Below are 13,055 nucleotides of genomic sequence, written 5' to 3'. Positions count from 1 at the left end.
GAAGACGTAAATAGACATTTCTCCAAAGAAGATATACAGACTGCCAACAAACACATGAAAGAATGCTCAACATCATTAATCATTAGAGAAATGCTAATCAAAACTACAATGAGATATCATCTCACACCAGTCAGAATGGCCATCATCAAAAAATCTAGAAGCAATAAATGCTGGAGAAAGTGTGGAGAAAAGGGAACACTCTTGCACTGCTGGTGGGAATGTGAATTGGTACAGCCACTATGGAGAACAGTATGGAGGTACCTTAAAAAACTACAAATAGAACTACCATATGACCCAGCAATCCCACTACTGGGCATATACCTTGAGAAAACCATAATTCAAAGAGAGTTATGTACCAAAATGTTCATTGTAGCTCTATTTACAATAGCCGGGAGATGGAAACAACCTAAGTGTCCATCATCGGATGAATGGATAAAGAAGATGTGGCACATATATACAATGGAATATTACTCAGCCATAAAAAGAAATGAAATTGAGCTATTTGTAATGAGGTGGATAGACCTAGAGTCTGTCATATAGATTAAGTCAGAAAGAGAAAGACAAATGCCTTATGCTAACACATATATATATATGGAAGTTAAGAAAAAAACCCAAAATGTCATGAAGAACCTAGGGGTAAAACAGGAATAAAGACACAGATCTACTAGAGAATAGACTTGAGGATATGGGGAGGGGGAAGGGTAAGCTGTGACAAAGCGAGAGAGAGGCATGGACATATATACACTACCAAACGTAAAATAGATAGCTAGTGGGAAGCAGCCACATAGCACAGGGAGTTCAGATCAGTGCTTTGTGACCACCTGGAGGAGTGGGATGGGGAGGGTGGGAGCAAGGGAGATGCAAGAGGGAAGGGATATGGGAACGGATGTATATGTATGACTGATTCAGTTTGTTATAAAGCAGAAACTAACACACCATTGTGAAGCAATTACACTCCAATAAAGTTGTAAAAAAAAAGATTTCCTTAATAGCTTGTGGAAAAAAAAAAAAAAAGAATGGCCACCATCAAAAAATCTACAAACAATAAATGCTGGAGAGGGTATGGAGAAAAGGGGACCCTCTTGCACTGTTGGTGGTAATGTAAATTGATACAGCCACTATGGAGAACAGTATGGAGGTTCCTTAATAAACTAAAAATAGAACTTAAAAATCTAAAAAATAGAACTACCATACGACCCAGCAATCCCACTACTGGGCATATACCTTGAGAAAACCATAATTCAAAAAGCGTCATGTACCAAAATGTTCATTGCAGCTCTATTCACAATAGCCAGGACATGGAAGCAACCTAAGTGTCCATCAACAGATGAATGGATAAAGAAGATGTGGCACATATATACAATGGAATATTACTCAGCCATAAAAAGAAACGAAACTGAGTTATTTGTAATGAGGTGGATGGACCTAGAGTCTGTCATACAGAGTGAAGTCAGAAAGAGAAAAACAAATACCGTATGCTAACACACATATATGGAATCTAAGGGGAAAAAAAAGGTCATGAAGAACCTAGGGGCAAGACGGGAATAAAGATGCAGACCTAGTAGAGAATGGACTTGAGGATATGTGGCGGCGGAAGGGTAAGCTGTGACAAAGTGAGAGAGTGGCATGGACATATATACACTACCAAACGCAAAATAATTGCTAGCCAGTGGGAAGCAGCCGCGTAGCACAGGGAGATCAGCTCAGTGCTTTCTGACCACCTAGAGGGGTGGGATAGGGAGGGTGGGAGGGAGGGAGATACAAGAGGGAAGAGATATGGGAACAGATGTATATGTATAACTGATTCACTTTGTTATAAAGCAGAAACTAGCACACCATTGTAAAGCAATTATACTCTAATAAAGATGTTTAAAAATAAATAAATAAATAAAAATCAGGCTTGTGGTAAATATATTAAGGTTCTATCTATTATCCTCATTGATAAAACCTCTGTTTAAGATTTCTTAGACTATCAGAACACTTTAAAGTGGGTAAGCAATATATATTTCAATTAGGCCAGATACCTCAAGGAGGAGAATAGATGTTGCCCTCTTACTGAAGCCTGACATATACATACATGCAAATTGACAGATAGAGGCATGAGGAATAAGAATATAGATATAGCAAGCATGAGGATTTGTGTGCTAAAAGCAATATATGGCTATTATTCCTATAGCCATATGGCTATTAGTCTGTGGTGATGACAGGAAGCAAATTAAGAAATAATATTTCAGAAGTAGTACTGTAAAATTATATAATGAGTTATATTACCAAAATACCCACAATTCTAGACCAAAAGATATTGTGACTATCTGAGTAGTAAATCTACTTTGGGAGCTTGTATTGCTTATGGTAGGAAATTCACTGAGAATGATGCTCATGGCACCAACAAGGACATATTCACTGATGTCCACTTCAGAAGTGGCCATAAGATCATGAAAAACTATCACACCTCCCACCAGCTGTGTGGAGATCAGGCAGCTGGTGATCACAGATAAAAATGGACAAGGGAATACGACCAGGGACTCGTGTTTTGATCATCTTTTCTTCAACCTTTTGATGAAGAAGGCATTTCCAATCTAGGGTCATCGAATGACCTAATAAGACACAGGACACTGGGCAGTCTAGATCATTAGCAATTTATTAGTCACACACAATCACAGCCAGGACAGGAGGACACCATGCATGCAGGGTCACATGGAGTTTGCACTTCGAAACAGAGTGAGTGAGCAGGGGCTGTGGGGGTAGGTTTTTGCAGTAACAAGAGGGTGAACTGATTCCTGGTTCCCACAGGAGGATGTGCATCCCTGGTTTGAATGACTTTGTGGGCTGGTAGGGAACTGAAGCTTGCTATGCGGAAATAGTCAGCCACGGTACCTGGAGGGTTATTCCGCTAGAGGATCTCATTCTCGGGAGTAGACTTGGGGAGGGAACTTGTATTTAGGCCATGTGAGGCCCTCCAAGCTCTTGATGTCATGGAAGCACATAATATTGAATTAATTTCAGACTTTGCACCACGCTAATCAAGGGGTATTCTATACACAACTCCTCCATGATGCCCTTCCACCCTGAGAAAGAACTGATCTACTGTAGAAAGTTTGCATTTTCTAAAATGTTTAAATAAATGAAATAATACAATACATTCTCCCTTTTATCCGGCTTTTTCACTCAGAAAAATTATGAATTCAACCTAATTATTTTGAAATTCATGGGTGATTTATACAGTAGGTGTTTGTTTAAATCTAAGAAACTGACAAAGTGATTTTCAATGTTTGCTACATTTTGCACTCTGACCCAGAGTGCATTAAGATTTCTATTACACCACATCCTTGCCAACTTTTGGTATGGTGAGTCATTTTACTATTTGACATTATAATAGTCTAATGATAGCTAATTGTGGTTTTAATTTGCTATTCCCTAATGATTAAGGATTATTTTTTCTCTTCATTGTAAATCGTGTTTTCCTGCACCTTTGCATGCCTAGTGAATATGATTAGACACCAGGCACTGTGAATTTTACCTTCTTGGGTGACGGCGAATTTTTTATGCCTACAAATATTCTTGAGCTTAGTCTGGGATGTCATAAAATCTTGAAAATGGTTTGCTCCTTTCCCATCTCGCTTTAATAGTGTGTTAGGCAAGCACAGAAGAGCATTTAGTCTAGTGTTCATTCCTCTCCACTACTGAGGTTACACCGTCCAGATACTCTACCTGATGCCCCATGAATTATGAGATTTTCCAATACGGCTAGTGACAGCAGGCAGTATTTCCAGCACCTTGTGAGCCCTAGGTGTTGATTTCTACTATCGGCTTGGTAGCTCTTTCCACATCCTTGGGTAGTTTCCTCCCATGCATGCACTGATCGGTACTCAGGTGAATTCTTGGGAGGACTCCCTGAAGATGTCTAGGGCTCTCTTTCTGTGAAGCAATCTTCTGTCTGATATTCTCTCCTGCAAATTCTGGTCACCATAGCCTGTCTGGATTCCCATCTTTATCTCTTCCAGTAAGGGAGGCTTTCTGGCTCTGCCTGGGTTCCTGCTGCCTGAGACTTGAGCCATGGCCTGGAAATGTCTCCAGGCAGTAAACTGGGGAAATGATAGGATTTACTTTGTTAGTTTTGCATTTCTCCCATTTACCATCCTGCATTGTTTGATGTCCAATGTCTTGAGAGCCATTGTTTCATATATGTTGCCTGCTGGTTTTAGTTGTTGAGACAGGACAGTAAATCTTACCCTGTTACTGCATTTTGGCCAGAGGTAGATGTCATGGTTGTTTTTTACTTACAGCATAAATTAGGCTTACCTGACTACTGTAGAAAAGGTTATAGTAATATCAGTGTGCTCAAAAATTAGATGTAGGACAAATAAAAGAATTCCACATATAATTTATAAATAAGTTCTTAATGTTTGTGTCTGTGTATGTTTTATATGACAAGAGAACAAGAGTAATAAAATCAACACAGTTAAGCTTCTATGCAGGACAGAAAGACCAATTAGATGCTTACACAATTCTTAGATGAAATGGAGAAGTTAAATACATGTGGCTATCACTAAGCTTTGGCTTTAATTTCACACCACTACAGCCAGGATCAAGAAGCCAGGACAGTGTCTCCCAGAGTTTAGGAAACAGTTTCCACCTCTTTTAAGAGTGCTGCCACAGTCACTGTTCTCTTGGAACATAAGACTGGTAATTAGACTTTGAGACATAGCACCCAGCTTCTCATAACATTCATTTCTGTCCATAATACTCCACAAGTATGGATCTGCCTCACTTCCAACTTATAAATGTGATACCTAATTTACATTCAGAACTCTAGCTTTAAGGGTGTCTGAAAAATGCAATATTTAGCTTTCCAACTTTAGAGGTACAAGGCAAAAGAAAGGTTATGAGTGTCGATCAACATATCCATCAAACTCCATCACTCTGGCTATTCAAATTCCATTCATAGCTTTCTATGCATAATAAATGTCTGTCTGTACCAGAAGACAGAGCCAAAGAGGATAAACAGCAGTCAGGGTACCCATTTCAAAGTGACATCCACTCTCTGCTTATTTAGTCAAGATTCTGCTTTGCTTTTCTGTAAATAGAAAACCAATTCAGAAGCCAGTTATCAAAAATGTACTATATAAAATAATAAGGAAAAAGAAGAGCAAAGCTTACATCCACTATAAGGGAAAGAAGAAAATATTCATAGTCATTAGGGAAATGTAACTACAGATCTACACAGGGAAAAGTCATAGGGAAATGTAACTACAGATCTAAATATAGATGTATTTGAAGGAAAGAGAGAATATACTTAGTTACTAAAGCCTGCATTTCAGTTCACAAGGCTATGGTTGATATTTATTATCTCACCATACATTTCATGTTGCCTTTTCCTTTAGTCAGCATCTCTGTATTTGACAAATTTCTTACTCAGTACTTTAAGCCATTAGTGTTTGTGCTTTTACTATTATCACAGGTTATGAAGGAGCTGACCAATGAACCTGAGGAGCCCATGTTTTCAAAACACACCCCTCTCTACCTCTTTCTTTTTGATAATCAGGATAAACATATCACACAGTATGATAAACATCTTCTTTTCCTGTTGATTCAATGGCACTGGAATCCAAAGTGGCACAGTCACTGTATGAAAACAGTGTTTTTGTTTTCTGGGTGAATTATACCTTTAAACCAGAAGAGCACAAACTTCTGGTGACGGAAAACAAAAATTTGTTAGTGGATCATAAGGAAAGACCACTTACAAATCTTGATCACCAGAACAATATGTTGTGGCCATGGCAGAAATAGTACCAAATATTGCCAAGGGAAGAGATATTAGTACCCAGCATAATTGCTTATTCCAGTACCTACAAGTAGATGTTTGGCTAGACCACATTTTGGGGGACAATATACTTACAGCTTGTAGTGGTGCCTTTACTAAATCTTCAAAAGGTCACTTCAACTTTATATGAAAAGTTTTTCTGAGAAAACTGCGATAAGACAAACTCCCTAGACGTGAGCCACTTCATCATATTCATTTTGCTTTGTTGTTATTATAAAATGAATTGTTTTTTCAAAAACAATGTTATGCATGATATCATAATAGTGAATTAGACGTTCAGTAAATCCACAAATGATAGTGCTTACAGAAGCACTGGGTTCAGAGAAGACATCCATATCCAGCATAATTTTTATTCAAGTGAAAAGAAAGAGTTGTTTATTTATAAAAGAAGGGCATCAAACAATGAAACTTCCACCATTTCTCTGGAGGATTTCCCAATCCTCCAGAGAAATGGTGTAGTAACAGGTAATAACAGTGGTGTGTGAACCTGTGAGACTGTGTCCGGTCAATGGCAGTGATCACTTGAGACTCAGTGGGTTGAAGTCCATGCTCTTTGATCCAGGAATGATCTTCATCCCAGCTGCCTTGTGAGGTTATTGATTTGATTTTATGGTAATCAGTTAAAGAAGCTGACCAAGATGAGTAAACTTGTCCCTCGGATTATTGAGAGTTTCTTCTGCAGTAAATACTCTTTTGTGAGCATTTACACAAGAAACAAATATATCCTCATTTCACTTGATCCTGAATCTAAAATTTCTTTACATATAATCCCCAGACCCTTTTATGAGGAACCCACCAACTGTTATTTTTAATTGTCCTTAACTTCTTTCCATGTGGTTAGTCATTGCCCATAAATCACTGCAGATCTGTACCTCTGGCACTTCCTTCTTTAGAAAAAATATACTTCAAGATATACTGTACAATGTTTGTCCACTTGAGGGACTAATCTTTTCCACCAGCCTTCAGGTCCATGCTAAGTGTGTAGGTGAAATGGAATAGCATTTCATTTCTAGCAGCATCCAGTCAATGAGCCAAAACAAATTTCTAGCAGCATCCAGTCAATGAGCCAAAACAAACTAACTCAGGCTTATATGTGATTTCCTGAGTCGACTGCCCATTATGATCTCCCCAAGCATCCACAGATGTGTACAAAATATTAGTGGCTTTCGGACACAGAGTCAGGCTTTCCTCATTCATGCGTTTCTACATGTGAAAGGGGTCCTTATACACAAGTATAGGAGTCTGAGAGTATTTCACGCAAGAAGGATGTACTGAAGAAGAACAGAAAATGCATGGTGTTATTGCAGGTGTTCACAACACGGCAAAAGCAACAGAGTGACAAGCCTGAGAATTAGCTGTGTTCCATAAACTAGAGTTCTGTGATGTGCTTCTCTGATTGGAGATTTCTGCAGACTCCTCCTAGAATCCTGATCCAACAAAGAAACATCAGCCATCCTCTGGATCTGCTGGATCAGCAGCAGCATCTACAACAACATGAACAATGCCAGGACAGCAGCTAAACTATCTCTTATTCTGTATTACTTAGTTCATGGGTTAGAGCCAAATGTTCAGCCAAATATTCTTTATGAGCTCCAAAATCCTAATAGATCCAGTAAGCATCTATTAGCTTGTCTTCCTTTAGCTAAGGAAACCAGGTGTTGTAGTAGATAAACCCAAAATCTCATTGAGAAAAAAAAAGCCAGAATTAGAAAATAAACAAAAAATGTTAATAAATCACAGGTTATATGTTTGTTTGCATACACAAAGGCATCCAAAACAACTAAATTAATAATAATTAATTAATCATTATTAGAACAGGCAAGATATTAATAGGATGGCTGGATATACATTTTAGTTTAAAACAGAAGTGATGAATAGTTTTTATTTCCTGATTCCAAAATTTATATGGAAATGCAATTGTCCAACCATAGTCAAAACTCTACTGAAGAACAACAAAAAAAGTATAGAGTTATTGCAGGTATTGACAACGTGGCAGATGAAACAGAGGGGCAAACCTGAGAATTAGACCCACACATACACTGAAGCTTGATATGGACATTGCAGCCTAGCAGACAGTGGGGGAAGGACAGAATTTTTAATAATTGGTGCTAGGAAATCTGGCAATCCATTTAAGAAAAAGAAATGAAGTGGGACCTCTACATCACACGATTATAAGGGAATCAATGCCAGGCAGATTGAAGTCCTAAATGTGAAAGTCAACCGTGTAAAACCTTTAAAAGATAATATAAGAGATTCTCTTCATGACCTTGAGGAAGAGGGTGATTTCTAAGACAAAGCATGGAAGAAATAACCCAAGGTAGACACTGGCATATTGTATATACATTAAAATTAGAAACTCTTATAAGCTATGAAAAAAATAAGCTGAAGAATGATGGCTATACAAAACATATAAAGAACCTTACATATAACATAAGACAAAAAAAAGGCAAGTGAATAAACAGAAACTTTTCAAAAGATGAACTCCAAATGGCTAATAAATGCATGAATATGCACTCAGTTCTTTAATAACAAGGCAAAAGCAAATCAAAGCCACAGTGTGATGCTGCTGCATCATGGATTGGTTGGCTAACATGAAAGTCTGACAATATCAGTGTTGGTGAAGATGGGGATCTATGAGAACTTTCATACACTGCTGACCACAAATCAGACAAAAATTCTGAAGAACACATTGACAATTTCTCTAAAGTTTACCACATGTATATTCTACAACTTAGCAATTTTACTTCTAGCTGTAGTCCCTAGAAAAAGGAGTGCACATCTAATCCAGAAAACATGCATAGGAATATTCATAGCATCAACATTTACAACTGCCAGAAACTGAAAACAACCCAAATGTTCATCAACATTAGAATAAATGAATAAACTGTGGTATAATCACAACAGAATATACAGAGCAATAAAAATTGATGAACCACAGCTATAGGCCTTTGGAAAGAATCACAGACACATAAAGAAAGGCAAAAAAAAAAAAACCTATAAAGCAAACAAACAGCAAAAATGTATACAAGGCAGAATAAAAGGCTAATAGATGTTGACAGGTAAACATACATCTTATGAAATCCTAAGGAATTTTTTCCTCCATCACTTTTTTCAGGATATTGAACATAAAGGACTATATCATTATAATCTGAGGAAGACAGGTTTTAAAGAGACTGTTATCCATAGTGAAATCTAATGAGGTGGTTTATTTCTGCTGTATTTAACAGTTACAGCAATGATGGTACAAAATGTTTTGTCAAGCCAAGTGTATAAGAAATTTTTATTGAGCTTGTAAGGCAAAGTAGGAGAAAATGAAGCTAGGCTATCATGTCACAGTGAGAGGATGCTTACTTTTACTATTTTTGCTTAAGGAGGCAATGATTGAAAGCAAATGTTTTCACAATTTCATTTTCATAATTTATTTTTTCTCTCAAAACTGAAGAGGTTTTGAGAGATATTTGGTTTGAGAGAAATATCATAGATATTTCTAAGCTAAGCAAACTACTAAATGAATAATGTTTTGTGGTGTTATTACAAACGCTAATATAAAGTCTTTCCTCAGCCCAGTTTCAGGAGAATAAAGTCGCACAAAGCTTCTGCTGAACAGACAGAAGTAGATATGATTTTTAACTCATGAACCCACTTTCTATGGCCATGGTGAATGAACAAAAGTTTTAGAACACTGATGAAATGGCAACACATCATTTTGCTCCCAAGGAACACCTGAAGACCTATTGCAGACAGGTTTCCTAACACTGAGGAGAGCAGAGTGTCTGAGAAAGCCCTATTCCTATGACCCCAGCATCACAGGTCTAAGACTGAAGATGGCCTTAGGCATCCCCCAGCCCCATCAGCAGGCTAGTAAGCACAGAGTAACATGAATTGTCATCTAACCCTGGGAAGAGGACCAATCAATCCTAAAGAGAGACCCTACCAAGGCTCAAGAGCACAAGAAAACCCATGAGTTATTGTGGTTGAGGAAACTTGAGTAAAACTCTCCAGTACACCAGCCCTTACCCTTAGCGTTAGGTAAGTTCAGAGGAATTTGAAGCTATTGGTCTTGAAGGCAACTGTAAAAATAAACCCCAACCCAACTTAAGCCCTAACAAAATTCACCCAGTACTCACACTCAAGAATAGCCGAAGGGACATGACCATCTCCAGGTGTAACTAATATATATCTCAGACCCAAGGGTCTTACTCGTCATTAACCACCAGGTAAATAGGAATTAAAACTACAATACAATTCTAATAAATGGCCAGTAATACAGCAAACATTAAAAGATTGAGAATGATAACAACAAGGATGTAAGACAAACAACTTTGTCAGAGATAGCTGGTAGGAGTGTAAATTGAGATAATCAGTTTGGGAAGGTATTTGGAAGCATCTACTAAAACTGAACGGAGCAATTATATGCCCAAAAGAATTGTACACATATTTATATCAAAAGACATGTATGAGAATGTTCATAGCAGTACTATTAATAAAAATGCAGACTGGAAACAACAAATACATCTTTCTACAGTATGATAGATAAATGTATTATCATCATACACACCAATAAAAACTAATGAATTACAGCTATTTGCATCAAGGGTGAGTTTCACAAACATAATATTATTTCAAAGGAGCCAACACAAAAGTATACGCAGTAAAATTCCACTCATATCAATAGCAATCATGATAAAATTAGTTCATGGTGATGGAAATCAAGTCAGTGCTTTCTCTTGGGTGGAGATTATTGGCTGTGATGGGACGTTACAGTTTCTGGGTTGGTGTTAATAGTCTGTATCTTATTTTCTGTTTTAGTTACATAAGTTTATTAAACTTTTGACAATTCATCCAGCTGTATTATTATGAAGATTTTATAAATAAACAACGTACTTAATTCATAAAAATTCCATCCTTTGCCCTTGACAGAAAACAGAATAAATAAAGAAACTTTTAAAATAAGCAGGTATAGGAAGATCAGGCTTCAAGAGTCCGGGCAATGGGAGCCACCTGCTCTGGTGACCAGGAGTACTTCATCACTGACATCGTTTATAAGTGTCTGCTTCTCATGATATTTGAAAGAAGACTGAATTTTAACCAGTGTATTATTGTCAAATCTCTACAAACAATGCACTCCACTACTGCCTGTACTCAAGACAGACTATTCTCATGTTCCACCCCCTTGATATACCATCACTTTGAACAAATAGCCAGAAAAATACATACTTTGAAATGCATAAATCAAAATACATAATGAAAAACCACATTAATTAAATCCACCAACATTTCTTGAAGGCTTACTTTGTTTCAGTCTCTCTTCTAGGTGCTTCAAAGACATTGGTCAATAAAAGGTAAAATTCTCTGTGCTTGTGCAGCTTTTATTTCAGTGGACAGAACCAAAAAGCAAACCAATTCAGCAACAATTGCACTTAGAAATTTTCAAAAGTCATTTTCAAAAGCTGATAGATCAATGAGCCAGACCAAAACAAAAATATAGAAGACCTGAATTGCACAATTAACAACCTTAGACTGCGTGTTAAATTGCATACAATAAAACCAGAGATGCATTCTTTCATAGCAAGTGGTATACATGAAATGTTTACAACAAAGTCATTATTATACCATGGAAGCCACAACTATCAACCTTCTACCAAAAAAAAAAAAAAAAAAAAAATCATGTTCACACAAGCAATATTCTTTTACTTCCCTGTAATAAATTCAGTACATGTAGAAATCAAGGATATAAGCATAGGGGAATAAATCAGTATGTCCGAAAATAAAATAACTTTTAGACTAAAGATAAAAGCTTGGTTTCCCACCCCACTCTCTGGAAGGTAAGCCACAGAGGGTGGCTGTGGTATATCCAGTGAAGGTCTTACCTTTATCGCTGGGAGGGATGTTTCAGCTTCCCTACTCTTCCGTCTGCCCGTCCGAGACTGCTATCCTGCACGCTGGGAAGGCCCTGGAAGCTTATGCGCATGTCTCTCGTTGGCTTCCCCGCCCTTGCCTTCAGCCAGCCAGGCTGATATCCCGCATTCAGAAAGATGTGAGCGCTGTCCGGAGCAGTCATTTGGCCTCCTCACAGCGGCAGCCATCAAGCCAGGCCAGGGACAGTGAAAGCTTCGTTAACAATGTGTCTCGTTTGCCCACATCTCTCAGAAGAGCAGATTTCTTTTGAACCTGCCCCTTTGCCAGTATTAAAAGAAACTGAGGGTACTTTTCCCCTTAAAAATGGCTATTTACTTTCTGGAAGTTTATTTACATGTCTTTGCATCCTCGTCTCTCTGATGGATTTTTTAAAATGCTACGATTGGGGCTTCCCTGGTGGCGCAGTGGTTGAGAGTCCGCCTGCTGATGCAGGGGACGCGGGTTCGTGCCCCGGTCCGGGAAGATTCCACACGCCGCGGAGCGGCTGGGCCCGTGAGCCATGGCCGCTGAGCCTGCGCGTTCGGAGCCTGCGCATTCGGAGCCTGCGCGTCCGGAGCCTGTGCTCCTCAACGGGAGAGGCCACAACGGTGAGAGGCCCGCGTACCGCTAAATAAATAAATAAAAATAAAAATACTACGATTATATGACTCATTTGGCTTTTTCTCATATTTTAAGGAGGAACAATGGCCTACTGATACTTTCTAACACCCTGAACACCAACATTCTATTTTGATTTTAAACTATAACTACAAAATGCATGACTACACGACTACACAATAATAACTGTATTGCAAATGGAGAATATTATCTAAATTCTGAAACCAGTCACTGTCTTTAATTGTTTCAGCTTGGAAGTATTTTCACACCTGGGTTCCACTTAGAGATTGCATCCAGTCATTTCCACCACACTGTTCTATCCACTCATCTGTTACCTTCAGCCAAGCACGAATTCCACTGGGTGTCAGTCTTCTTGTGTGCCTCCCCCCATTACGGCTGTGGTTACACTCCTGACTCAACAAAGTAGCCTCTATTCTCCTGCCGATCCTTTCCCCGTATCCTCATCTCTGTTTTATGTAAACTCATTGTCCTTTACATTTCACCTCATTCTAGAATATTTTTTGCTTCTTGCCTCTTAAATTACCTTGGACATACCACTCCTTACTAAGTAAACATGTTCTTTGCAGTTTTTGAAGTAAAGATTGCTTATTGTGCTATTTTCTATGAGAATAGTTGCTGATGGTCCTGCATCACCATTTTTCTTCCTCAAAATTATTTCCTTCCCACACATGACATTTTCATTTTTAGAAAAACA

Source organism: Hyperoodon ampullatus (genome assembly GCF_949752795.1).
Source record: "Hyperoodon ampullatus genome assembly, chromosome: 2".
NCBI lineage: Eukaryota > Metazoa > Chordata > Mammalia > Artiodactyla > Ziphiidae > Hyperoodon > Hyperoodon ampullatus.
Note: the sequence above shows the minus strand (reverse complement) of the source record.